The following is a 25,120-nucleotide window of genomic DNA, read 5'->3' as shown; positions in this document are numbered from 1 at the left end:
TCAGTGCAGTGTTGCTTTTTGCATATAATACCTGCATCTAGTCTGTCAATCTCCTAATTGCATCAGCTGTCGGTTGTTTCCAGCACCAAGCAACCCATTCAGCCCCAGTGTCGTCACACACACCCTGGATCCAATTAAGACTGATGATTGGTTAATTGGCTTATCACCTGAATGAATTGTTTGGACCTCCCCTCCTCCACGTTTGATTTGGGCCTGTTGTGCACACCTCGGAGGGTTGCTGAGTCGTCTCTGGCAGGCAATTGACCCTTTTTTGTATCAAGTTGGCTGGATGTAACCATTTAGCTTTTGCAGTGCTTCAATAAATGAGTAAAGTTTGCCTGTGTCTCCCTCTTGTGGATCTTTTGAACTGGATTACTTAGTGGCTAAAAAGTAGCCCAGCACTTCCTATGCAGCTGGACCTACCTTGTCTGTTCAATGGACGGAACACTGCGCGTGTCACAAGAGCCTTGTCAGGTCAAGAGGTCAAAGAGGTCAAGTAAGGTCAGCTATTGGATGACATCACAAGGGCCCTGATGGAACACTCAACAATGGTGCCGTGACATCACAATCAACAATGGTTATCCTTTTTTTTTTTTTTTTTTTTTCCTTTCACTCACTACTATTCCTATCATGCTTTCTGCTTGGCGTGCTTTGGCACCGCACCAGGAATTTCGTGCGAAGAAAAGGCGTGTCCAAAAGTCGCGTGTGGGCGGAGCTATGCAGATAGCAAACACGAAAAGAAGCATGCTGGTGTGACTTCTGTGCGTAGGACGCGCGTGAACGTTTTCCCCGGTTTGTGAGAGAAAGAAGCCTCCCGGACTGTGTATTGGGCTGGGGACAGTAGTCTATTGCCTTCATTAGTGCTCTGCATTGGGGACCATCGGCCTGTACTGCGAACCCTTTTCAGGTTATCGCTTCTCGGCCTTTTGGCTAAGATCAAGTGTAGTATCTGTTCTTATCAGTTTAATATCTGATACGTCCCCTATCTGGGGACCATATATTAAATGGATTTTTCGAACAGGGAGATGGAAAAAGAGCTTGCTCTGTCCACTCCACGCATTGACCTGGTATTGCAGTACCTCCAGGACCGGTGCACCCCTTCTAATCCAGTATGAAAAAACAGAATGAAATTGAAATGGATTGCAAGCATCATCCTTCCAGCCAAGCAAGTGGAAAGTTGTGTGTGTCGTGCCTCCTTCAGCTTCTCCTCTGTCTGCCCAGTCAGTGCAGTGTTGCTTTTTGCATATAATACCTGCATCTAGTCTGTCAATCTCCTAATTGCATCAGCTGTCGGTTGTTTCCAGCACCAAGCAACCCATTCAGCCCCAGTGTCGTCACACACACCCTGGATCCAATTAAGACTGATGATTGGTTAATTGGCTTATCACCTGAATGAATTGTTTGGACCTCCCCTCCTCCACGTTTGATTTGGGCCTGTTGTGCACACCTCGGAGGGTTGCTGAGTCGTCTCTGGCAGGCAATTGACCCTTTTTTGTATCAAGTTGGCTGGATGTAACCATTTAGCTTTTGCAGTGCTTCAATAAATGAGTAAAGTTTGCCTGTGTCTCCCTCTTGTGGATCTTTTGAACTGGATTACTTAGTGGCTAAAAAGTAGCCCAGCACTTCCTATGCAGCTGGACCTACCTTGTCTGTTCAATGGACGGAACACTGCGCGTGTCACAAGAGCCTTGTCAGGTCAAGAGGTCAAAGAGGTCAAGTAAGGTCAGCTATTGGATGACATCACAAGGGCCCTGATGGAACACTCAACAATGGTGCCGTGACATCACAATCAACAATGGTTATCCTTTTTTTTTTTTTTTTTTTTTCCTTTCACTCACTACTATTCCTATCATGCTTTCTGCTTGGCGTGCTTTGGCACCGCACCAGGAATTTCGTGCGAAGAAAAGGCGTGTCCAAAAGTCGCGTGTGGGCGGAGCTATGCAGATAGCAAACACGAAAAGAAGCATGCTGGTGTGACTTCTGTGCGTAGGACGCGCGTGAACGTTTTCCCCGGTTTGTGAGAGAAAGAAGCCTCCCGGACTGTGTATTGGGCTGGGGACAGTAGTCTATTGCCTTCATTAGTGCTCTGCATTGGGGACCATCGGCCTGTACTGCGAACCCTTTTCAGGTTATCGCTTCTCGGCCTTTTGGCTAAGATCAAGTGTAGTATCTGTTCTTATCAGTTTAATATCTGATACGTCCCCTATCTGGGGACCATATATTAAATGGATTTTTCGAACAGGGAGATGGAAAAAGAGCTTGCTCTGTCCACTCCACGCATTGACCTGGTATTGCAGTACCTCCAGGACCGGTGCACCCCTTCTAATCCAGTATGAAAAAACAGAATGAAATTGAAATGGATTGCAAGCATCATCCTTCCAGCCAAGCAAGTGGAAAGTTGTGTGTGTCGTGCCTCCTTCAGCTTCTCCTCTGTCTGCCCAGTCAGTGCAGTGTTGCTTTTTGCATATAATACCTGCATCTAGTCTGTCAATCTCCTAATTGCATCAGCTGTCGGTTGTTTCCAGCACCAAGCAACCCATTCAGCCCCAGTGTCGTCACACACACCCTGGATCCAATTAAGACTGATGATTGGTTAATTGGCTTATCACCTGAATGAATTGTTTGGACCTCCCCTCCTCCACGTTTGATTTGGGCCTGTTGTGCACACCTCGGAGGGTTGCTGAGTCGTCTCTGGCAGGCAATTGACCCTTTTTTGTATCAAGTTGGCTGGATGTAACCATTTAGCTTTTGCAGTGCTTCAATAAATGAGTAAAGTTTGCCTGTGTCTCCCTCTTGTGGATCTTTTGAACTGGATTACTTAGTGGCTAAAAAGTAGCCCAGCACTTCCTATGCAGCTGGACCTACCTTGTCTGTTCAATGGACGGAACACTGCGCGTGTCACAAGAGCCTTGTCAGGTCAAGAGGTCAAAGAGGTCAAGTAAGGTCAGCTATTGGATGACATCACAAGGGCCCTGATGGAACACTCAACAATGGTGCCGTGACATCACAATCAACAATGGTTATCCTTTTTTTTTTTTTTTTTTTTTCCTTTCACTCACTACTATTCCTATCATGCTTTCTGCTTGGCGTGCTTTGGCACCGCACCAGGAATTTCGTGCGAAGAAAAGGCGTGTCCAAAAGTCGCGTGTGGGCGGAGCTATGCAGATAGCAAACACGAAAAGAAGCATGCTGGTGTGACTTCTGTGCGTAGGACGCGCGTGAACGTTTTCCCCGGTTTGTGAGAGAAAGAAGCCTCCCGGACTGTGTATTGGGCTGGGGACAGTAGTCTATTGCCTTCATTAGTGCTCTGCATTGGGGACCATCGGCCTGTACTGCGAACCCTTTTCAGGTTATCGCTTCTCGGCCTTTTGGCTAAGATCAAGTGTAGTATCTGTTCTTATCAGTTTAATATCTGATACGTCCCCTATCTGGGGACCATATATTAAATGGATTTTTCGAACAGGGAGATGGAAAAAGAGCTTGCTCTGTCCACTCCACGCATTGACCTGGTATTGCAGTACCTCCAGGACCGGTGCACCCCTTCTAATCCAGTATGAAAAAACAGAATGAAATTGAAATGGATTGCAAGCATCATCCTTCCAGCCAAGCAAGTGGAAAGTTGTGTGTGTCGTGCCTCCTTCAGCTTCTCCTCTGTCTGCCCAGTCAGTGCAGTGTTGCTTTTTGCATATAATACCTGCATCTAGTCTGTCAATCTCCTAATTGCATCAGCTGTCGGTTGTTTCCAGCACCAAGCAACCCATTCAGCCCCAGTGTCGTCACACACACCCTGGATCCAATTAAGACTGATGATTGGTTAATTGGCTTATCACCTGAATGAATTGTTTGGACCTCCCCTCCTCCACGTTTGATTTGGGCCTGTTGTGCACACCTCGGAGGGTTGCTGAGTCGTCTCTGGCAGGCAATTGACCCTTTTTTGTATCAAGTTGGCTGGATGTAACCATTTAGCTTTTGCAGTGCTTCAATAAATGAGTAAAGTTTGCCTGTGTCTCCCTCTTGTGGATCTTTTGAACTGGATTACTTAGTGGCTAAAAAGTAGCCCAGCACTTCCTATGCAGCTGGACCTACCTTGTCTGTTCAATGGACGGAACACTGCGCGTGTCACAAGAGCCTTGTCAGGTCAAGAGGTCAAAGAGGTCAAGTAAGGTCAGCTATTGGATGACATCACAAGGGCCCTGATGGAACACTCAACAATGGTGCCGTGACATCACAATCAACAATGGTTATCCTTTTTTTTTTTTTTTTTTTTTCCTTTCACTCACTACTATTCCTATCATGCTTTCTGCTTGGCGTGCTTTGGCACCGCACCAGGAATTTCGTGCGAAGAAAAGGCGTGTCCAAAAGTCGCGTGTGGGCGGAGCTATGCAGATAGCAAACACGAAAAGAAGCATGCTGGTGTGACTTCTGTGCGTAGGACGCGCGTGAACGTTTTCCCCGGTTTGTGAGAGAAAGAAGCCTCCCGGACTGTGTATTGGGCTGGGGACAGTAGTCTATTGCCTTCATTAGTGCTCTGCATTGGGGACCATCGGCCTGTACTGCGAACCCTTTTCAGGTTATCGCTTCTCGGCCTTTTGGCTAAGATCAAGTGTAGTATCTGTTCTTATCAGTTTAATATCTGATACGTCCCCTATCTGGGGACCATATATTAAATGGATTTTTCGAACAGGGAGATGGAAAAAGAGCTTGCTCTGTCCACTCCACGCATTGACCTGGTATTGCAGTACCTCCAGGACCGGTGCACCCCTTCTAATCCAGTATGAAAAAACAGAATGAAATTGAAATGGATTGCAAGCATCATCCTTCCAGCCAAGCAAGTGGAAAGTTGTGTGTGTCGTGCCTCCTTCAGCTTCTCCTCTGTCTGCCCAGTCAGTGCAGTGTTGCTTTTTGCATATAATACCTGCATCTAGTCTGTCAATCTCCTAATTGCATCAGCTGTCGGTTGTTTCCAGCACCAAGCAACCCATTCAGCCCCAGTGTCGTCACACACACCCTGGATCCAATTAAGACTGATGATTGGTTAATTGGCTTATCACCTGAATGAATTGTTTGGACCTCCCCTCCTCCACGTTTGATTTGGGCCTGTTGTGCACACCTCGGAGGGTTGCTGAGTCGTCTCTGGCAGGCAATTGACCCTTTTTTGTATCAAGTTGGCTGGATGTAACCATTTAGCTTTTGCAGTGCTTCAATAAATGAGTAAAGTTTGCCTGTGTCTCCCTCTTGTGGATCTTTTGAACTGGATTACTTAGTGGCTAAAAAGTAGCCCAGCACTTCCTATGCAGCTGGACCTACCTTGTCTGTTCAATGGACGGAACACTGCGCGTGTCACAAGAGCCTTGTCAGGTCAAGAGGTCAAAGAGGTCAAGTAAGGTCAGCTATTGGATGACATCACAAGGGCCCTGATGGAACACTCAACAATGGTGCCGTGACATCACAATCAACAATGGTTATCCTTTTTTTTTTTTTTTTTTTTTCCTTTCACTCACTACTATTCCTATCATGCTTTCTGCTTGGCGTGCTTTGGCACCGCACCAGGAATTTCGTGCGAAGAAAAGGCGTGTCCAAAAGTCGCGTGTGGGCGGAGCTATGCAGATAGCAAACACGAAAAGAAGCATGCTGGTGTGACTTCTGTGCGTAGGACGCGCGTGAACGTTTTCCCCGGTTTGTGAGAGAAAGAAGCCTCCCGGACTGTGTATTGGGCTGGGGACAGTAGTCTATTGCCTTCATTAGTGCTCTGCATTGGGGACCATCGGCCTGTACTGCGAACCCTTTTCAGGTTATCGCTTCTCGGCCTTTTGGCTAAGATCAAGTGTAGTATCTGTTCTTATCAGTTTAATATCTGATACGTCCCCTATCTGGGGACCATATATTAAATGGATTTTTCGAACAGGGAGATGGAAAAAGAGCTTGCTCTGTCCACTCCACGCATTGACCTGGTATTGCAGTACCTCCAGGACCGGTGCACCCCTTCTAATCCAGTATGAAAAAACAGAATGAAATTGAAATGGATTGCAAGCATCATCCTTCCAGCCAAGCAAGTGGAAAGTTGTGTGTGTCGTGCCTCCTTCAGCTTCTCCTCTGTCTGCCCAGTCAGTGCAGTGTTGCTTTTTGCATATAATACCTGCATCTAGTCTGTCAATCTCCTAATTGCATCAGCTGTCGGTTGTTTCCAGCACCAAGCAACCCATTCAGCCCCAGTGTCGTCACACACACCCTGGATCCAATTAAGACTGATGATTGGTTAATTGGCTTATCACCTGAATGAATTGTTTGGACCTCCCCTCCTCCACGTTTGATTTGGGCCTGTTGTGCACACCTCGGAGGGTTGCTGAGTCGTCTCTGGCAGGCAATTGACCCTTTTTTGTATCAAGTTGGCTGGATGTAACCATTTAGCTTTTGCAGTGCTTCAATAAATGAGTAAAGTTTGCCTGTGTCTCCCTCTTGTGGATCTTTTGAACTGGATTACTTAGTGGCTAAAAAGTAGCCCAGCACTTCCTATGCAGCTGGACCTACCTTGTCTGTTCAATGGACGGAACACTGCGCGTGTCACAAGAGCCTTGTCAGGTCAAGAGGTCAAAGAGGTCAAGTAAGGTCAGCTATTGGATGACATCACAAGGGCCCTGATGGAACACTCAACAATGGTGCCGTGACATCACAATCAACAATGGTTATCCTTTTTTTTTTTTTTTTTTTTTCCTTTCACTCACTACTATTCCTATCATGCTTTCTGCTTGGCGTGCTTTGGCACCGCACCAGGAATTTCGTGCGAAGAAAAGGCGTGTCCAAAAGTCGCGTGTGGGCGGAGCTATGCAGATAGCAAACACGAAAAGAAGCATGCTGGTGTGACTTCTGTGCGTAGGACGCGCGTGAACGTTTTCCCCGGTTTGTGAGAGAAAGAAGCCTCCCGGACTGTGTATTGGGCTGGGGACAGTAGTCTATTGCCTTCATTAGTGCTCTGCATTGGGGACCATCGGCCTGTACTGCGAACCCTTTTCAGGTTATCGCTTCTCGGCCTTTTGGCTAAGATCAAGTGTAGTATCTGTTCTTATCAGTTTAATATCTGATACGTCCCCTATCTGGGGACCATATATTAAATGGATTTTTCGAACAGGGAGATGGAAAAAGAGCTTGCTCTGTCCACTCCACGCATTGACCTGGTATTGCAGTACCTCCAGGACCGGTGCACCCCTTCTAATCCAGTATGAAAAAACAGAATGAAATTGAAATGGATTGCAAGCATCATCCTTCCAGCCAAGCAAGTGGAAAGTTGTGTGTGTCGTGCCTCCTTCAGCTTCTCCTCTGTCTGCCCAGTCAGTGCAGTGTTGCTTTTTGCATATAATACCTGCATCTAGTCTGTCAATCTCCTAATTGCATCAGCTGTCGGTTGTTTCCAGCACCAAGCAACCCATTCAGCCCCAGTGTCGTCACACACACCCTGGATCCAATTAAGACTGATGATTGGTTAATTGGCTTATCACCTGAATGAATTGTTTGGACCTCCCCTCCTCCACGTTTGATTTGGGCCTGTTGTGCACACCTCGGAGGGTTGCTGAGTCGTCTCTGGCAGGCAATTGACCCTTTTTTGTATCAAGTTGGCTGGATGTAACCATTTAGCTTTTGCAGTGCTTCAATAAATGAGTAAAGTTTGCCTGTGTCTCCCTCTTGTGGATCTTTTGAACTGGATTACTTAGTGGCTAAAAAGTAGCCCAGCACTTCCTATGCAGCTGGACCTACCTTGTCTGTTCAATGGACGGAACACTGCGCGTGTCACAAGAGCCTTGTCAGGTCAAGAGGTCAAAGAGGTCAAGTAAGGTCAGCTATTGGATGACATCACAAGGGCCCTGATGGAACACTCAACAATGGTGCCGTGACATCACAATCAACAATGGTTATCCTTTTTTTTTTTTTTTTTTTTTTCCTTTCACTCACTACTATTCCTATCATGCTTTCTGCTTGGCGTGCTTTGGCACCGCACCAGGAATTTCGTGCGAAGAAAAGGCGTGTCCAAAAGTCGCGTGTGGGCGGAGCTATGCAGATAGCAAACACGAAAAGAAGCATGCTGGTGTGACTTCTGTGCGTAGGACGCGCGTGAACGTTTTCCCCGGTTTGTGAGAGAAAGAAGCCTCCCGGACTGTGTATTGGGCTGGGGACAGTAGTCTATTGCCTTCATTAGTGCTCTGCATTGGGGACCATCGGCCTGTACTGCGAACCCTTTTCAGGTTATCGCTTCTCGGCCTTTTGGCTAAGATCAAGTGTAGTATCTGTTCTTATCAGTTTAATATCTGATACGTCCCCTATCTGGGGACCATATATTAAATGGATTTTTCGAACAGGGAGATGGAAAAAGAGCTTGCTCTGTCCACTCCACGCATTGACCTGGTATTGCAGTACCTCCAGGACCGGTGCACCCCTTCTAATCCAGTATGAAAAAACAGAATGAAATTGAAATGGATTGCAAGCATCATCCTTCCAGCCAAGCAAGTGGAAAGTTGTGTGTGTCGTGCCTCCTTCAGCTTCTCCTCTGTCTGCCCAGTCAGTGCAGTGTTGCTTTTTGCATATAATACCTGCATCTAGTCTGTCAATCTCCTAATTGCATCAGCTGTCGGTTGTTTCCAGCACCAAGCAACCCATTCAGCCCCAGTGTCGTCACACACACCCTGGATCCAATTAAGACTGATGATTGGTTAATTGGCTTATCACCTGAATGAATTGTTTGGACCTCCCCTCCTCCACGTTTGATTTGGGCCTGTTGTGCACACCTCGGAGGGTTGCTGAGTCGTCTCTGGCAGGCAATTGACCCTTTTTTGTATCAAGTTGGCTGGATGTAACCATTTAGCTTTTGCAGTGCTTCAATAAATGAGTAAAGTTTGCCTGTGTCTCCCTCTTGTGGATCTTTTGAACTGGATTACTTAGTGGCTAAAAAGTAGCCCAGCACTTCCTATGCAGCTGGACCTACCTTGTCTGTTCAATGGACGGAACACTGCGCGTGTCACAAGAGCCTTGTCAGGTCAAGAGGTCAAAGAGGTCAAGTAAGGTCAGCTATTGGATGACATCACAAGGGCCCTGATGGAACACTCAACAATGGTGCCGTGACATCACAATCAACAATGGTTATCCTTTTTTTTTTTTTTTTTTTTTCCTTTCACTCACTACTATTCCTATCATGCTTTCTGCTTGGCGTGCTTTGGCACCGCACCAGGAATTTCGTGCGAAGAAAAGGCGTGTCCAAAAGTCGCGTGTGGGCGGAGCTATGCAGATAGCAAACACGAAAAGAAGCATGCTGGTGTGACTTCTGTGCGTAGGACGCGCGTGAACGTTTTCCCCGGTTTGTGAGAGAAAGAAGCCTCCCGGACTGTGTATTGGGCTGGGGACAGTAGTCTATTGCCTTCATTAGTGCTCTGCATTGGGGACCATCGGCCTGTACTGCGAACCCTTTTCAGGTTATCGCTTCTCGGCCTTTTGGCTAAGATCAAGTGTAGTATCTGTTCTTATCAGTTTAATATCTGATACGTCCCCTATCTGGGGACCATATATTAAATGGATTTTTCGAACAGGGAGATGGAAAAAGAGCTTGCTCTGTCCACTCCACGCATTGACCTGGTATTGCAGTACCTCCAGGACCGGTGCACCCCTTCTAATCCAGTATGAAAAAACAGAATGAAATTGAAATGGATTGCAAGCATCATCCTTCCAGCCAAGCAAGTGGAAAGTTGTGTGTGTCGTGCCTCCTTCAGCTTCTCCTCTGTCTGCCCAGTCAGTGCAGTGTTGCTTTTTGCATATAATACCTGCATCTAGTCTGTCAATCTCCTAATTGCATCAGCTGTCGGTTGTTTCCAGCACCAAGCAACCCATTCAGCCCCAGTGTCGTCACACACACCCTGGATCCAATTAAGACTGATGATTGGTTAATTGGCTTATCACCTGAATGAATTGTTTGGACCTCCCCTCCTCCACGTTTGATTTGGGCCTGTTGTGCACACCTCGGAGGGTTGCTGAGTCGTCTCTGGCAGGCAATTGACCCTTTTTTGTATCAAGTTGGCTGGATGTAACCATTTAGCTTTTGCAGTGCTTCAATAAATGAGTAAAGTTTGCCTGTGTCTCCCTCTTGTGGATCTTTTGAACTGGATTACTTAGTGGCTAAAAAGTAGCCCAGCACTTCCTATGCAGCTGGACCTACCTTGTCTGTTCAATGGACGGAACACTGCGCGTGTCACAAGAGCCTTGTCAGGTCAAGAGGTCAAAGAGGTCAAGTAAGGTCAGCTATTGGATGACATCACAAGGGCCCTGATGGAACACTCAACAATGGTGCCGTGACATCACAATCAACAATGGTTATCCTTTTTTTTTTTTTTTTTTTTTTCCTTTCACTCACTACTATTCCTATCATGCTTTCTGCTTGGCGTGCTTTGGCACCGCACCAGGAATTTCGTGCGAAGAAAAGGCGTGTCCAAAAGTCGCGTGTGGGCGGAGCTATGCAGATAGCAAACACGAAAAGAAGCATGCTGGTGTGACTTCTGTGCGTAGGACGCGCGTGAACGTTTTCCCCGGTTTGTGAGAGAAAGAAGCCTCCCGGACTGTGTATTGGGCTGGGGACAGTAGTCTATTGCCTTCATTAGTGCTCTGCATTGGGGACCATCGGCCTGTACTGCGAACCCTTTTCAGGTTATCGCTTCTCGGCCTTTTGGCTAAGATCAAGTGTAGTATCTGTTCTTATCAGTTTAATATCTGATACGTCCCCTATCTGGGGACCATATATTAAATGGATTTTTCGAACAGGGAGATGGAAAAAGAGCTTGCTCTGTCCACTCCACGCATTGACCTGGTATTGCAGTACCTCCAGGACCGGTGCACCCCTTCTAATCCAGTATGAAAAAACAGAATGAAATTGAAATGGATTGCAAGCATCATCCTTCCAGCCAAGCAAGTGGAAAGTTGTGTGTGTCGTGCCTCCTTCAGCTTCTCCTCTGTCTGCCCAGTCAGTGCAGTGTTGCTTTTTGCATATAATACCTGCATCTAGTCTGTCAATCTCCTAATTGCATCAGCTGTCGGTTGTTTCCAGCACCAAGCAACCCATTCAGCCCCAGTGTCGTCACACACACCCTGGATCCAATTAAGACTGATGATTGGTTAATTGGCTTATCACCTGAATGAATTGTTTGGACCTCCCCTCCTCCACGTTTGATTTGGGCCTGTTGTGCACACCTCGGAGGGTTGCTGAGTCGTCTCTGGCAGGCAATTGACCCTTTTTTGTATCAAGTTGGCTGGATGTAACCATTTAGCTTTTGCAGTGCTTCAATAAATGAGTAAAGTTTGCCTGTGTCTCCCTCTTGTGGATCTTTTGAACTGGATTACTTAGTGGCTAAAAAGTAGCCCAGCACTTCCTATGCAGCTGGACCTACCTTGTCTGTTCAATGGACGGAACACTGCGCGTGTCACAAGAGCCTTGTCAGGTCAAGAGGTCAAAGAGGTCAAGTAAGGTCAGCTATTGGATGACATCACAAGGGCCCTGATGGAACACTCAACAATGGTGCCGTGACATCACAATCAACAATGGTTATCCTTTTTTTTTTTTTTTTTTTTTCCTTTCACTCACTACTATTCCTATCATGCTTTCTGCTTGGCGTGCTTTGGCACCGCACCAGGAATTTCGTGCGAAGAAAAGGCGTGTCCAAAAGTCGCGTGTGGGCGGAGCTATGCAGATAGCAAACACGAAAAGAAGCATGCTGGTGTGACTTCTGTGCGTAGGACGCGCGTGAACGTTTTCCCCGGTTTGTGAGAGAAAGAAGCCTCCCGGACTGTGTATTGGGCTGGGGACAGTAGTCTATTGCCTTCATTAGTGCTCTGCATTGGGGACCATCGGCCTGTACTGCGAACCCTTTTCAGGTTATCGCTTCTCGGCCTTTTGGCTAAGATCAAGTGTAGTATCTGTTCTTATCAGTTTAATATCTGATACGTCCCCTATCTGGGGACCATATATTAAATGGATTTTTCGAACAGGGAGATGGAAAAAGAGCTTGCTCTGTCCACTCCACGCATTGACCTGGTATTGCAGTACCTCCAGGACCGGTGCACCCCTTCTAATCCAGTATGAAAAAACAGAATGAAATTGAAATGGATTGCAAGCATCATCCTTCCAGCCAAGCAAGTGGAAAGTTGTGTGTGTCGTGCCTCCTTCAGCTTCTCCTCTGTCTGCCCAGTCAGTGCAGTGTTGCTTTTTGCATATAATACCTGCATCTAGTCTGTCAATCTCCTAATTGCATCAGCTGTCGGTTGTTTCCAGCACCAAGCAACCCATTCAGCCCCAGTGTCGTCACACACACCCTGGATCCAATTAAGACTGATGATTGGTTAATTGGCTTATCACCTGAATGAATTGTTTGGACCTCCCCTCCTCCACGTTTGATTTGGGCCTGTTGTGCACACCTCGGAGGGTTGCTGAGTCGTCTCTGGCAGGCAATTGACCCTTTTTTGTATCAAGTTGGCTGGATGTAACCATTTAGCTTTTGCAGTGCTTCAATAAATGAGTAAAGTTTGCCTGTGTCTCCCTCTTGTGGATCTTTTGAACTGGATTACTTAGTGGCTAAAAAGTAGCCCAGCACTTCCTATGCAGCTGGACCTACCTTGTCTGTTCAATGGACGGAACACTGCGCGTGTCACAAGAGCCTTGTCAGGTCAAGAGGTCAAAGAGGTCAAGTAAGGTCAGCTATTGGATGACATCACAAGGGCCCTGATGGAACACTCAACAATGGTGCCGTGACATCACAATCAACAATGGTTATCCTTTTTTTTTTTTTTTTTTTTTCCTTTCACTCACTACTATTCCTATCATGCTTTCTGCTTGGCGTGCTTTGGCACCGCACCAGGAATTTCGTGCGAAGAAAAGGCGTGTCCAAAAGTCGCGTGTGGGCGGAGCTATGCAGATAGCAAACACGAAAAGAAGCATGCTGGTGTGACTTCTGTGCGTAGGACGCGCGTGAACGTTTTCCCCGGTTTGTGAGAGAAAGAAGCCTCCCGGACTGTGTATTGGGCTGGGGACAGTAGTCTATTGCCTTCATTAGTGCTCTGCATTGGGGACCATCGGCCTGTACTGCGAACCCTTTTCAGGTTATCGCTTCTCGGCCTTTTGGCTAAGATCAAGTGTAGTATCTGTTCTTATCAGTTTAATATCTGATACGTCCCCTATCTGGGGACCATATATTAAATGGATTTTTCGAACAGGGAGATGGAAAAAGAGCTTGCTCTGTCCACTCCACGCATTGACCTGGTATTGCAGTACCTCCAGGACCGGTGCACCCCTTCTAATCCAGTATGAAAAAACAGAATGAAATTGAAATGGATTGCAAGCATCATCCTTCCAGCCAAGCAAGTGGAAAGTTGTGTGTGTCGTGCCTCCTTCAGCTTCTCCTCTGTCTGCCCAGTCAGTGCAGTGTTGCTTTTTGCATATAATACCTGCATCTAGTCTGTCAATCTCCTAATTGCATCAGCTGTCGGTTGTTTCCAGCACCAAGCAACCCATTCAGCCCCAGTGTCGTCACACACACCCTGGATCCAATTAAGACTGATGATTGGTTAATTGGCTTATCACCTGAATGAATTGTTTGGACCTCCCCTCCTCCACGTTTGATTTGGGCCTGTTGTGCACACCTCGGAGGGTTGCTGAGTCGTCTCTGGCAGGCAATTGACCCTTTTTTGTATCAAGTTGGCTGGATGTAACCATTTAGCTTTTGCAGTGCTTCAATAAATGAGTAAAGTTTGCCTGTGTCTCCCTCTTGTGGATCTTTTGAACTGGATTACTTAGTGGCTAAAAAGTAGCCCAGCACTTCCTATGCAGCTGGACCTACCTTGTCTGTTCAATGGACGGAACACTGCGCGTGTCACAAGAGCCTTGTCAGGTCAAGAGGTCAAAGAGGTCAAGTAAGGTCAGCTATTGGATGACATCACAAGGGCCCTGATGGAACACTCAACAATGGTGCCGTGACATCACAATCAACAATGGTTATCCTTTTTTTTTTTTTTTTTTTTTTCCTTTCACTCACTACTATTCCTATCATGCTTTCTGCTTGGCGTGCTTTGGCACCGCACCAGGAATTTCGTGCGAAGAAAAGGCGTGTCCAAAAGTCGCGTGTGGGCGGAGCTATGCAGATAGCAAACACGAAAAGAAGCATGCTGGTGTGACTTCTGTGCGTAGGACGCGCGTGAACGTTTTCCCCGGTTTGTGAGAGAAAGAAGCCTCCCGGACTGTGTATTGGGCTGGGGACAGTAGTCTATTGCCTTCATTAGTGCTCTGCATTGGGGACCATCGGCCTGTACTGCGAACCCTTTTCAGGTTATCGCTTCTCGGCCTTTTGGCTAAGATCAAGTGTAGTATCTGTTCTTATCAGTTTAATATCTGATACGTCCCCTATCTGGGGACCATATATTAAATGGATTTTTCGAACAGGGAGATGGAAAAAGAGCTTGCTCTGTCCACTCCACGCATTGACCTGGTATTGCAGTACCTCCAGGACCGGTGCACCCCTTCTAATCCAGTATGAAAAAACAGAATGAAATTGAAATGGATTGCAAGCATCATCCTTCCAGCCAAGCAAGTGGAAAGTTGTGTGTGTCGTGCCTCCTTCAGCTTCTCCTCTGTCTGCCCAGTCAGTGCAGTGTTGCTTTTTGCATATAATACCTGCATCTAGTCTGTCAATCTCCTAATTGCATCAGCTGTCGGTTGTTTCCAGCACCAAGCAACCCATTCAGCCCCAGTGTCGTCACACACACCCTGGATCCAATTAAGACTGATGATTGGTTAATTGGCTTATCACCTGAATGAATTGTTTGGACCTCCCCTCCTCCACGTTTGATTTGGGCCTGTTGTGCACACCTCGGAGGGTTGCTGAGTCGTCTCTGGCAGGCAATTGACCCTTTTTTGTATCAAGTTGGCTGGATGTAACCATTTAGCTTTTGCAGTGCTTCAATAAATGAGTAAAGTTTGCCTGTGTCTCCCTCTTGTGGATCTTTTGAACTGGATTACTTAGTGGCTAAAAAGTAGCCCAGCACTTCCTATGCAGCTGGACCTACCTTGTCTGTTCAATGGACGGAACACTGCGCGTGTCACAAGAGCCTTGTCAGGTCAAGAGGTCAAAGAGGTCAAGTAAGGTCAGCTATTGGATGACATCACAAGGGCCCTGATGGAACACTCAACAATGGTGCCGTGACATCACAATCAACAATGGTTATCCTTTTTTTTTTTTTTTTTTTTTTCCTTTCACTCACTACTATTCCTATCATGCTTTCTGCTTGGCGTGCTTTGGCACCGCACCAGGAATTTCGTGCGAAGAAAAGGCGTGTCCAAAAGTCGCGTGTGGGCGGAGCTATGCAGATAGCAAACACGAAAAGAAGCATGCTGGTGTGACTTCTGTGCGTAGGACGCGCGTGAACGTTTTCCCCGGTTTGTGAGAGAAAGAAGCCTCCCGGACTGTGTATTGGGCTGGGGACAGTAGTCTATTGCCTTCATTAGTGCTCTGCATTGGGGACCATCGGCCTGTACTGCGAACCCTTTTCAGGTTATCGCTTCTCGGCCTTTTGGCTAAGATCAAGTGTAGTATCTGTTCTTATCAGTTTAATATCTGATACGTCCCCTATCTGGGGACCATATATTAAATGGATTTTTCGAACAGGGAGATGGAAAAAGAGCTTGCTCTGTCCACTCCACGCATTGACCTGGTATTGCAGTACCTCCAGGACCGGTGCACCCCTTCTAATCCAGTATGAAAAAACAGAATGAAATTGAAATGGATTGCAAGCATCATCCTTCCAGCCAAGCAAGTGGAAAGTTGTGTGTGTCGTGCCTCCTTCAGCTTCTCCTCTGTCTGCCCAGTCAGTGCAGTGTTGCTTTTTGCATATAATACCTGCATCTAGTCTGTCAATCTCCTAATTGCATCAGCTGTCGGTTGTTTCCAGCACCAAGCAACCCATTCAGCCCCAGTGTCGTCACACACACCCTGGATCCAATTAAGACTGATGATTGGTTAATTGGCTTATCACCTGAATGAATTGTTTGGACCTCCCCTCCTCCACGTTTGATTTGGGCCTGTTGTGCACACCTCGGAGGGTTGCTGAGTCGTCTCTGGCAGGCAATTGACCCTTTTTTGTATCAAGTTGGCTGGATGTAACCATTTAGCTTTTGCAGTGCTTCAATAAATGAGTAAAGTTTGCCTGTGTCTCCCTCTTGTGGATCTTTTGAACTGGATTACTTAGTGGCTAAAAAGTAGCCCAGCACTTCCTATGCAGCTGGACCTACCTTGTCTGTTCAATGGACGGAACACTGCGCGTGTCACAAGAGCCTTGTCAGGTCAAGAGGTCAAAGAGGTCAAGTAAGGTCAGCTATTGGATGACATCACAAGGGCCCTGATGGAACACTCAACAATGGTGCCGTGACATCACAATCAACAATGGTTATCCTTTTTTTTTTTTTTTTTTTTTTCCTTTCACTCACTACTATTCCTATCATGCTTTCTGCTTGGCGTGCTTTGGCACCGCACCAGGAATTTCGTGCGAAGAAAAGGCGTGTCCAAAAGTCGCGTGTGGGCGGAGCTATGCAGATAGCAAACACGAAAAGAAGCATGCTGGTGTGACTTCTGTGCGTAGGACGCGCGTGAACGTTTTCCCCGGTTTGTGAGAGAAAGAAGCCTCCCGGACTGTGTATTGGGCTGGGGACAGTAGTCTATTGCCTTCATTAGTGCTCTGCATTGGGGACCATCGGCCTGTACTGCGAACCCTTTTCAGGTTATCGCTTCTCGGCCTTTTGGCTAAGATCAAGTGTAGTATCTGTTCTTATCAGTTTAATATCTGATACGTCCCCTATCTGGGGACCATATATTAAATGGATTTTTCGAACAGGGAGATGGAAAAAGAGCTTGCTCTGTCCACTCCACGCATTGACCTGGTATTGCAGTACCTCCAGGACCGGTGCACCCCTTCTAATCCAGTATGAAAAAACAGAATGAAATTGAAATGGATTGCAAGCATCATCCTTCCAGCCAAGCAAGTGGAAAGTTGTGTGTGTCGTGCCTCCTTCAGCTTCTCCTCTGTCTGCCCAGTCAGTGCAGTGTTGCTTTTTGCATATAATACCTGCATCTAGTCTGTCAATCTCCTAATTGCATCAGCTGTCGGTTGTTTCCAGCACCAAGCAACCCATTCAGCCCCAGTGTCGTCACACACACCCTGGATCCAATTAAGACTGATGATTGGTTAATTGGCTTATCACCTGAATGAATTGTTTGGACCTCCCCTCCTCCACGTTTGATTTGGGCCTGTTGTGCACACCTCGGAGGGTTGCTGAGTCGTCTCTGGCAGGCAATTGACCCTTTTTTGTATCAAGTTGGCTGGATGTAACCATTTAGCTTTTGCAGTGCTTCAATAAATGAGTAAAGTTTGCCTGTGTCTCCCTCTTGTGGATCTTTTGAACTGGATTACTTAGTGGCTAAAAAGTAGCCCAGCACTTCCTATGCAGCTGGACCTACCTTGTCTGTTCAATGGACGGAACACTGCGCGTGTCACAAGAGCCTTGTCAGGTCAAGAGGTCAAAGAGGTCAAGTAAGGTCAGCTATTGGATGACATCACAAGGGCCCTGATGGAACACTCAACAATGGTGCCGTGACATCACAATCAACAATGGTTATCCTTTTTTTTTTTTTTTTTTTTTTCCTTTCACTCACTACTATTCCTATCATGCTTTCTGCTTGGCGTGCTTTGGCACCGCACCAGGAATTTCGTGCGAAGAAAAGGCGTGTCCAAAAGTCGCGTGTGGGCGGAGCTATGCAGATAGCAAACACGAAAAGAAGCATGCTGGTGTGACTTCTGTGCGTAGGACGCGCGTGAACGTTTTCCCCGGTTTGTGAGAGAAAGAAGCCTCCCGGACTGTGTATTGGGCTGGGGACAGTAGTCTATTGCCTTCATTAGTGCTCTGCATTGGGGACCATCGGCCTGTACTGCGAACCCTTTTCAGGTTATCGCTTCTCGGCCTTTTGGCTAAGATCAAGTGTAGTATCTGTTCTTATCAGTTTAATATCTGATACGTCCCCTATCTGGGGACCATATATTAAATGGATTTTTCGAACAGGGAGATGGAAAAAGAGCTTGCTCTGTCCACTCCACGCATTGACCTGGTATTGCAGTACCTCCAGGACCGGTGCACCCCTTCTAATCCAGTATGAAAAAACAGAATGAAATTGAAATGGATTGCAAGCATCATCCTTCCAGCCAAGCAAGTGGAAAGTTGTGTGTGTCGTGCCTCCTTCAGCTTCTCCTCTGTCTGCCCAGTCAGTGCAGTGTTGCTTTTTGCATATAATACCTGCATCTAGTCTGTCAATCTCCTAATTGCATCAGCTGTCGGTTGTTTCCAGCACCAAGCAACCCATTCAGCCCCAGTGTCGTCACACACACCCTGGATCCAATTAAGACTGATGATTGGTTAATTGGCTTATCACCTGAATGAATTGTTTGGACCTCCCCTCCTCCACGTTTGATTTGGGCCTGTTGTGCACACCTCGGAGGGTTGCTGAGTCGTCTCTGGCAGGCAATTGACCCTTTTTTGTATCAAGTTGGCTGGATGTAACCATTTAGCTTTTGCAGTGCTTCAATAAATGAGTAAAGTTTGCCTGTGTCTCCCTCTTGTGGATCTTTTGAACTGGATTACTTAGTGGCTAAAAAGTAGCCCAGCACTTCCTATGCAGCTGGACCTACCTTGTCTGTTCAATGGACGGAACACTGCGCGTGTCACAAGAGCCTTGTCAGGTCAAGAGGTCAAAGAGGTCAAGTAAGGTCAGCTATTGGATGACATCACAAGGGCCCTGATGGAACACTCAACAATGGTGCCGTGACATCACAATCAACAATGGTTATCCTTTTTTTTTTTTTTTTTTTTTTCCTTTCACTCACTACTATTCCTATCATGCTTTCTGCTTGGCGTGCTTTGGCACCGCACCAGGAATTTCGTGCGAAGAAAAGGCGTGTCCAAAAGTCGCGTGTGGGCGGAGCTATGCAGATAGCAAACACGAAAAGAAGCATGCTGGTGTGACTTCTGTGCGTAGGACGCGCGTGAACGTTTTCCCCGGTTTGTGAGAGAAAGAAGCCTCCCGGACTGTGTATTGGGCTGGGGACAGTAGTCTATTGCCTTCATTAGTGCTCTGCATTGGGGACCATCGGCCTGTACTGCGAACCCTTTTCAGGTTATCGCTTCTCGGCCTTTTGGCTAAGATCAAGTGTAGTATCTGTTCTTATCAGTTTAATATCTGATACGTCCCCTATCTGGGGACCATATATTAAATGGATTTTTCGAACAGGGAGATGGAAAAAGAGCTTGCTCTGTCCACTCCACGCATTGACCTGGTATTGCAGTACCTCCAGGACCGGTGCACCCCTTCTAATCCAGTATGAAAAAACAGAATGAAATTGAAATGGATTGCAAGCATCATCCTTCCAGCCAAGCAAGTGGAAAGTTGTGTGTGTCGTGCCTCCTTCAGCTTCTCCTCTGTCTGCCCAGTCAGTGCAGTGTTGCTTTTTGCATATAATACCTGCATCTAGTCTGTCAATCTCCTAATTGCATCAGCTGTCGGTTGTTTCCAGCACCAAGCAACCCATTCAGCCCCAGTGTCGTCACACACACCCTGGATCCAATTAAGACTGATGATTGGTTAATTGGCTTATCACCTGAATGAATTGTTTGGACCTCCCCTCCTCCACGTTTGATTTGGGCCTGTTGTGCACACCTCGGAGGGTTGCTGAGTCGTCTCTGGCAGGCAATTGACCCTTTTTTGTATCAAGTTGGCTGGATGTAACCATTTAGCTTTTGCAGTGCTTCAATAAATGAGTAAAGTTTGCCTGTGTCTCCCTCTTGTGGATCTTTTGAACTGGATTACTTAGTGGCTAAAAAGTAGCCCAGCACTTCCTATGCAGCTGGACCTACCTTGTCTGTTCAATGGACGGAACACTGCGCGTGTCACAAGAGCCTTGTCAGGTCAAGAGGTCAAAGAGGTCAAGTAAGGTCAGCTATTGGATGACATCACAAGGGCCCTGATGGAACACTCAACAATGGTGCCGTGACATCACAATCAACAATGGTTATCCTTTTTTTTTTTTTTTTTTTTTTCCTTTCACTCACTACTATTCCTATCATGCTTTCTGCTTGGCGTGCTTTGGCACCGCACCAGGAATTTCGTGCGAAGAAAAGGCGTGTCCAAAAGTCGCGTGTGGGCGGAGCTATGCAGATAGCAAACACGAAAAGAAGCATGCTGGTGTGACTTCTGTGCGTAGGACGCGCGTGAACGTTTTCCCCGGTTTGTGAGAGAAAGAAGCCTCCCGGACTGTGTATTGGGCTGGGGACAGTAGTCTATTGCCTTCATTAGTGCTCTGCATTGGGGACCATCGGCCTGTACTGCGAACCCTTTTCAGGTTATCGCTTCTCGGCCTTTTGGCTAAGATCAAGTGTAGTATCTGTTCTTATCAGTTTAATATCTGATACGTCCCCTATCTGGGGACCATATATTAAATGGATTTTTCGAACAGGGAGATGGAAAAAGAGCTTGCTCTGTCCACTCCACGCATTGACCTGGTATTGCAGTACCTCCAGGACCGGTGCAACCCTTCTAATCCAGTATGAAAAAACAGAATGAAATTGAAATGGATTGCAAGCATCATCCTTCCAGCCAAGCAAGTGGAAAGTTGTGTGTGTCGTGCCTCCTTCAGCTTCTCCTCTGTCTGCCCAGTCAGTGCAGTGTTGCTTTTTGCATATAATACCTGCATCTAGTCTGTCAATCTCCTAATTGCATCAGCTGTCGGTTGTTTCCAGCACCAAGCAACCCATTCAGCCCCAGTGTCGTCACACACACCCTGGATCCAATTAAGACTGATGATTGGTTAATTGGCTTATCACCTGAATGAATTGTTTGGACCTCCCCTCCTCCACGTTTGATTTGGGCCTGTTGTGCACACCTCGGAGGGTTGCTGAGTCGTCTCTGGCAGGCAATTGACCCTTTTTTGTATCAAGTTGGCTGGATGTAACCATTTAGCTTTTGCAGTGCTTCAATAAATGAGTAAAGTTTGCCTGTGTCTCCCTCTTGTGGATCTTTTGAACTGGATTACTTAGTGGCTAAAAAGTAGCCCAGCACTTCCTATGCAGCTGGACCTACCTTGTCTGTTCAATGGACGGAACACTGCGCGTGTCACAAGAGCCTTGTCAGGTCAAGAGGTCAAAGAGGTCAAGTAAGGTCAGCTATTGGATGACATCACAAGGGCCCTGATGGAACACTCAACAATGGTGCCGTGACATCACAATCAACAATGGTTATCCTTTTTTTTTTTTTTTTTTTTTCCTTTCACTCACTACTATTCCTATCATGCTTTCTGCTTGGCGTGCTTTGGCACCGCACCAGGAATTTCGTGCGAAGAAAAGGCGTGTCCAAAAGTCGCGTGTGGGCGGAGCTATGCAGATAGCAAACACGAAAAGAAGCATGCTGGTGTGACTTCTGTGCGTAGGACGCGCGTGAACGTTTTCCCCCGTTTTGTGAGAGAAAGAAGCCTCCCGGACTGTGTATTGGGCTGGGGACAGTAGTCTATTGCCTTCATTAGTGCTCTGCATTGGGGACCATCGGCCTGTACTGCGAACCCTTTTCAGGTTATCGCTTCTCGGCCTTTTGGCTAAGATCAAGTGTAGTATCTGTTCTTATCAGTTTAATATCTGATACGTCCCCTATCTGGGGACCATATATTAAATGGATTTTTCGAACAGGGAGATGGAAAAAGAGCTTGCTCTGTCCACTCCACGCATTGACCTGGTATTGCAGTACCTCCAGGACCGGTGCACCCCTTCTAATCCAGTATGAAAAAACAGAATGAAATTGAAATGGATTGCAAGCATCATCCTTCCAGCCAAGCAAGTGGAAAGTTGTGTGTGTCGTGCCTCCTTCAGCTTCTCCTCTGTCTGCCCAGTCAGTGCAGTGTTGCTTTTTGCATATAATACCTGCATCTAGTCTGTCAATCTCCTAATTGCATCAGCTGTCGGTTGTTTCCAGCACCAAGCAACCCATTCAGCCCCAGTGTCGTCACACACACCCTGGATCCAATTAAGACTGATGATTGGTTAATTGGCTTATCACCTGAATGAATTGTTTGGACCTCCCCTCCTCCACGTTTGATTTGGGCCTGTTGTGCACACCTCGGAGGGTTGCTGAGTCGTCTCTGGCAGGCAATTGACCCTTTTTTGTATCAAGTTGGCTGGATGTAACCATTTAGCTTTTGCAGTGCTTCAATAAATGAGTAAAGTTTGCCTGTGTCTCCCTCTTGTGGATCTTTTGAACTGGATTACTTAGTGGCTAAAAAGTAGCCCAGCACTTCCTATGCAGCTGGACCTACCTTGTCTGTTCAATGGACGGAACACTGCGCGTGTCACAAGAGCCTTGTCAGGTCAAGAGGTCAAAGAGGTCAAGTAAGGTCAGCTATTGGATGACATCACAAGGGCCCTGATGGAACACTCAACAATGGTGCCGTGACATCACAATCAACAATGGTTATCCTTTTTTTTTTTTTTTTTTTTTCCTTTCACTCACTACTATTCCTATCATGCTTTCTGCTTGGCGTGCTTTGGCACCGCACCAGGAATTTCGTGCGAAGAAAAGGCGTGTCCAAAAGTCGCGTGTGGGCGGAGCTATGCAGATAGCAAACACGAAAAGAAGCATGCTGGTGTGACTTCTGTGCGTAGGACGCGCGTGAACGTTTTCCCCCGGTTTGTGAGAGAAAGAAGCCTCCCGGACTGTGTATTGGGCTGGGGACAGTAGTCTATTGCCTTCATTAGTGCTCTGCATTGGGGACCATCGGCCTGTACTGCGAACCCTTTTCAGGTTATCGCTTCTCGGCCTTTTGGCTAAGATCAAGTGTAGTATCTGTTCTTATCAGTTTAATATCTGATACGTCCCCTATCTGGGGACCATATATTAAATGGATTTTTCGAACAGGGAGATGGAAAAAGAGCTTGCTCTGTCCACTCCACGCATTGACCTGGTATTGCAGTACCTCCAGGACCGGTGCACCCCTTCTAATCCAGTATGAAAAAACAGAATGAAATTGAAATGGATTGCAAGCATCATCCTTCCAGCCAAGCAAGTGGAAAGTTGTGTGTGTCGTGCCTCCTTCAGCTTCTCCTCTGTCTGCCCAGTCAGTGCAGTGTTGCTTTTTGCATATAATACCTGCATCTAGTCTGTCAATCTCCTAATTGCATCAGCTGTCGGTTGTTTCCAGCACCAAGCAACCCATTCAGCCCCAGTGTCGTCACACACACCCTGGATCCAATTAAGACTGATGATTGGTTAATTGGCTTATCACCTGAATGAATTGTTTGGACCTCCCCTCCTCCACGTTTGATTTGGGCCTGTTGTGCACACCTCGGAGGGTTGCTGAGTCGTCTCTGGCAGGCAATTGACCCTTTTTTGTATCAAGTTGGCTGGATGTAACCATTTAGCTTTTGCAGTGCTTCAATAAATGAGTAAAGTTTGCCTGTGTCTCCCTCTTGTGGATCTTTTGAACTGGATTACTTAGTGGCTAAAAAGTAGCCCAGCACTTCCTATGCAGCTGGACCTACCTTGTCTGTTCAATGGACGGAACACTGCGCGTGTCACAAGAGCCTTGTCAGGTCAAGAGGTCAAAGAGGTCAAGTAAGGTCAGCTATTGGATGACATCACAAGGGCCCTGATGGAACACTCAACAATGGTGCCGTGACATCACAATCAACAATGGTTATCCTTTTTTTTTTTTTTTTTTTTTCCTTTCACTCACTACTATTCCTATCATGCTTTCTGCTTGGCGTGCTTTGGCACCGCACCAGGAATTTCGTGCGAAGAAAAGGCGTGTCCAAAAGTCGCGTGTGGGCGGAGCTATGCAGATAGCAAACACGAAAAGAAGCATGCTGGTGTGACTTCTGTGCGTAGGACGCGCGTGAACGTTTTCCCCGGTTTGTGAGAGAAAGAAGCCTCCCGGACTGTGTATTGGGCTGGGGACAGTAGTCTATTGCCTTCATTAGTGCTCTGCATTGGGGACCATCGGCCTGTACTGCGAACCCTTTTCAGGTTATCGCTTCTCGGCCTTTTGGCTAAGATCAAGTGTAGTATCTGTTCTTATCAGTTTAATATCTGATACGTCCCCTATCTGGGGACCATATATTAAATGGATTTTTCGAACAGGGAGATGGAAAAAGAGCTTGCTCTGTCCACTCCACGCATTGACCTGGTATTGCAGTACCTCCAGGACCGGTGCACCCCTTCTAATCCAGTATGAAAAAACAGAATGAAATTGAAATGGATTGCAAGCATCATCCTTCCAGCCAAGCAAGTGGAAAGTTGTGTGTGTCGTGCCTCCTTCAGCTTCTCCTCTGTCTGCCCAGTCAGTGCAGTGTTGCTTTTTGCATATAATACCTGCATCTAGTCTGTCAATCTCCTAATTGCATCAGCTGTCGGTTGTTTCCAGCACCAAGCAACCCATTCAGCCCCAGTGTCGTCACACACACCCTGGATCCAATTAAGACTGATGATTGGTTAATTGGCTTATCACCTGAATGAATTGTTTGGACCTCCCCTCCTCCACGTTTGATTTGGGCCTGTTGTGCACACCTCGGAGGGTTGCTGAGTCGTCTCTGGCAGGCAATTGACCCTTTTTTGTATCAAGTTGGCTGGATGTAACCATTTAGCTTTTGCAGTGCTTCAATAAATGAGTAAAGTTTGCCTGTGTCTCCCTCTTGTGGATCTTTTGAACTGGATTACTTAGTGGCTAAAAAGTAGCCCAGCACTTCCTATGCAGCTGGACCTACCTTGTCTGTTCAATGGACGGAACACTGCGCGTGTCACAAGAGCCTTGTCAGGTCAAGAGGTCAAAGAGGTCAAGTAAGGTCAGCTATTGGATGACATCACAAGGGCCCTGATGGAACACTCAACAATGGTGCCGTGACATCACAATCAACAATGGTTATCCTTTTTTTTTTTTTTTTTTTTTCCTTTCACTCACTACTATTCCTATCATGCTTTCTGCTTGGCGTGCTTTGGCACCGCACCAGGAATTTCGTGCGAAGAAAAGGCGT

The 25,120-nt window shown here is 46.8% G+C and overlaps 20 non-coding genes across 20 annotated transcripts; all 20 read left to right on the top strand.

The window, feature by feature from the left end:
• Nucleotides 1-910: 910 nt before the first annotated feature.
• Nucleotides 911-1,101, top strand: LOC120985498. The gene has a single exon (XR_005775517.1). It is a non-coding gene; the product is annotated as a U2 spliceosomal RNA (small nuclear RNA).
• Nucleotides 1,102-2,131: 1,030 nt separating this feature from the next.
• Nucleotides 2,132-2,322, top strand: LOC120985497. The gene has a single exon (XR_005775515.1). It is a non-coding gene; the product is annotated as a U2 spliceosomal RNA (small nuclear RNA).
• A 1,030-nt stretch (nucleotides 2,323-3,352) lies between these two features.
• Nucleotides 3,353-3,543, top strand: LOC120985496. Its single transcript, XR_005775514.1, has one exon. It is a non-coding gene; the product is annotated as a U2 spliceosomal RNA (small nuclear RNA).
• Nucleotides 3,544-4,573: 1,030 nt separating this feature from the next.
• LOC120985495 lies at nucleotides 4,574-4,764 on the top strand. The gene has a single exon (XR_005775513.1). It is a non-coding gene; the product is annotated as a U2 spliceosomal RNA (small nuclear RNA).
• A 1,030-nt stretch (nucleotides 4,765-5,794) lies between these two features.
• Nucleotides 5,795-5,985, top strand: LOC120985493. The gene has a single exon (XR_005775511.1). It is a non-coding gene; the product is annotated as a U2 spliceosomal RNA (small nuclear RNA).
• A 1,030-nt stretch (nucleotides 5,986-7,015) lies between these two features.
• LOC120985491 lies at nucleotides 7,016-7,206 on the top strand. The gene has a single exon (XR_005775510.1). It is a non-coding gene; the product is annotated as a U2 spliceosomal RNA (small nuclear RNA).
• Nucleotides 7,207-8,237: 1,031 nt separating this feature from the next.
• On the top strand, nucleotides 8,238-8,428 carry LOC120985490. The gene has a single exon (XR_005775509.1). It is a non-coding gene; the product is annotated as a U2 spliceosomal RNA (small nuclear RNA).
• Nucleotides 8,429-9,458: 1,030 nt separating this feature from the next.
• On the top strand, nucleotides 9,459-9,649 carry LOC120985489. The gene has a single exon (XR_005775508.1). It is a non-coding gene; the product is annotated as a U2 spliceosomal RNA (small nuclear RNA).
• Nucleotides 9,650-10,680: 1,031 nt separating this feature from the next.
• Nucleotides 10,681-10,871, top strand: LOC120985488. Its single transcript, XR_005775507.1, has one exon. It is a non-coding gene; the product is annotated as a U2 spliceosomal RNA (small nuclear RNA).
• A 1,030-nt stretch (nucleotides 10,872-11,901) lies between these two features.
• Nucleotides 11,902-12,092, top strand: LOC120985487. Its single transcript, XR_005775506.1, has one exon. It is a non-coding gene; the product is annotated as a U2 spliceosomal RNA (small nuclear RNA).
• A 1,030-nt stretch (nucleotides 12,093-13,122) lies between these two features.
• LOC120985486 lies at nucleotides 13,123-13,313 on the top strand. The gene has a single exon (XR_005775505.1). It is a non-coding gene; the product is annotated as a U2 spliceosomal RNA (small nuclear RNA).
• Nucleotides 13,314-14,344: 1,031 nt separating this feature from the next.
• Nucleotides 14,345-14,535, top strand: LOC120985485. The gene has a single exon (XR_005775504.1). It is a non-coding gene; the product is annotated as a U2 spliceosomal RNA (small nuclear RNA).
• A 1,031-nt stretch (nucleotides 14,536-15,566) lies between these two features.
• On the top strand, nucleotides 15,567-15,757 carry LOC120985484. The gene has a single exon (XR_005775503.1). It is a non-coding gene; the product is annotated as a U2 spliceosomal RNA (small nuclear RNA).
• A 1,031-nt stretch (nucleotides 15,758-16,788) lies between these two features.
• LOC120985483 lies at nucleotides 16,789-16,979 on the top strand. Its single transcript, XR_005775502.1, has one exon. It is a non-coding gene; the product is annotated as a U2 spliceosomal RNA (small nuclear RNA).
• Nucleotides 16,980-18,010: 1,031 nt separating this feature from the next.
• LOC120985529 lies at nucleotides 18,011-18,201 on the top strand. The gene has a single exon (XR_005775547.1). It is a non-coding gene; the product is annotated as a U2 spliceosomal RNA (small nuclear RNA).
• Nucleotides 18,202-19,232: 1,031 nt separating this feature from the next.
• Nucleotides 19,233-19,423, top strand: LOC120985518. The gene has a single exon (XR_005775536.1). It is a non-coding gene; the product is annotated as a U2 spliceosomal RNA (small nuclear RNA).
• Nucleotides 19,424-20,454: 1,031 nt separating this feature from the next.
• Nucleotides 20,455-20,645, top strand: LOC120985532. Its single transcript, XR_005775549.1, has one exon. It is a non-coding gene; the product is annotated as a U2 spliceosomal RNA (small nuclear RNA).
• Nucleotides 20,646-21,676: 1,031 nt separating this feature from the next.
• Nucleotides 21,677-21,867, top strand: LOC120985506. The gene has a single exon (XR_005775524.1). It is a non-coding gene; the product is annotated as a U2 spliceosomal RNA (small nuclear RNA).
• Nucleotides 21,868-22,898: 1,031 nt separating this feature from the next.
• On the top strand, nucleotides 22,899-23,089 carry LOC120985494. Its single transcript, XR_005775512.1, has one exon. It is a non-coding gene; the product is annotated as a U2 spliceosomal RNA (small nuclear RNA).
• A 1,030-nt stretch (nucleotides 23,090-24,119) lies between these two features.
• On the top strand, nucleotides 24,120-24,310 carry LOC120985482. Its single transcript, XR_005775501.1, has one exon. It is a non-coding gene; the product is annotated as a U2 spliceosomal RNA (small nuclear RNA).
• Nucleotides 24,311-25,120: the final 810 nt, after the last annotated feature.

Source organism: Bufo bufo, unplaced genomic scaffold, assembly GCF_905171765.1.
Source record: "Bufo bufo unplaced genomic scaffold, aBufBuf1.1, whole genome shotgun sequence".
Classification (NCBI taxonomy): Eukaryota; Metazoa; Chordata; class Amphibia; order Anura; family Bufonidae; genus Bufo; species Bufo bufo.
The sequence above is the reverse complement of the archived record's forward strand: the minus strand, read 5'-3'. Positions and strand labels throughout refer to the sequence as shown.